This window comes from Gadus macrocephalus, chromosome 2 (genome assembly GCF_031168955.1).
Source record: "Gadus macrocephalus chromosome 2, ASM3116895v1".
Lineage (NCBI taxonomy): Eukaryota > Metazoa > Chordata > Actinopteri > Gadiformes > Gadidae > Gadus > Gadus macrocephalus.
This window is the reverse complement of record NC_082383.1, coordinates 14,542-15,718: the sequence shown is the minus strand read 5'-3', so window position 1 is coordinate 15,718 and position 1,177 is coordinate 14,542.

The following is a 1,177-nucleotide window of genomic DNA, read 5'->3' as shown; positions in this document are numbered from 1 at the left end:
GGAACGTGATTCTCCAATAGGGCGTTATTGATGAGAGGCGGGACTTACAGTTAGAAGGGGGGAGGGAGGGGGGGGGGGGGGAGAGAGAGAGAGAGAGAGAGAGAGAGAGAGAGAGAGAGAGAGAGAGAGAGAGAGAGAGAGAGAGAGAGAGAGAGAGAGAGAGAGAGAGAGAGAGAGAGAGAGAGAGAGAGAGAGACTTTCAATAAAGGGATATCCATTTGTGTTGTAACATGTTTCTGATATTGCTGTTTTAAATTATGCATCAAGTTCCATATGTATATCATTTTTGTTGCTCTTTCTGTCGTATTTTAATTATTCTCTTTCCTTGGACTGTTCACCGACGCAGAAAGCTCATAGGAAGGAAGAGACCTGAAATGGCCTGGCGGTAGACCGGGATAACGCTTCCATTCAGGATCCTCTCTCAGCCTACTCGGCTGTGAAACGACTTAGATTGCATATAAATAGCCCTAACCCTAACCCTTAGATGTGTAATATAGATGTGGAAGTTTCGAAAGAACGGCCATTTTACGCAACAAGCTTTTGTTTGAAAGTATTAGTTATGTTAGCTCAACTTGTACCACGCACGTCACATGACGCCTCCACAAACTGCATGAAACGTCATCACTCAATCCTACTTTCTCGCTATTTTAGCCAAACATGGAAGAAGGACGCAACCTGGTGGTCGAATCTCTCCATGCAATGAAGACGTACTCGTTACCATGTGGAGAACATGGGAAAAGCAGCATAGTTTTATTATTATATTACCCCATATTATATTTTTATTTATATATATATAGATAGATAGATAGATAGATAGATAGATAGATAGATAGATAGATAGATAGATAGATAGATAAATACTTTAATAATCCCAGAGGGAAATTATTTTTGTCACGAACTCCAGATATACATACACAAATACACAAATAAATAAATAAATATTAAGAATAAAATATAACATATATATATCCATATCCATATATATACATACACACACATATATATATATACATGCAACATAAATACACATACATACACAAAAGATAAAAGATACAACCTAAGAAAAACAAAAATATACAAATAAAAAATTTAAGGACAATATAAATATATATACAACACCATATATACACATACATATATATATATATATACATATATATACATACATACATACATA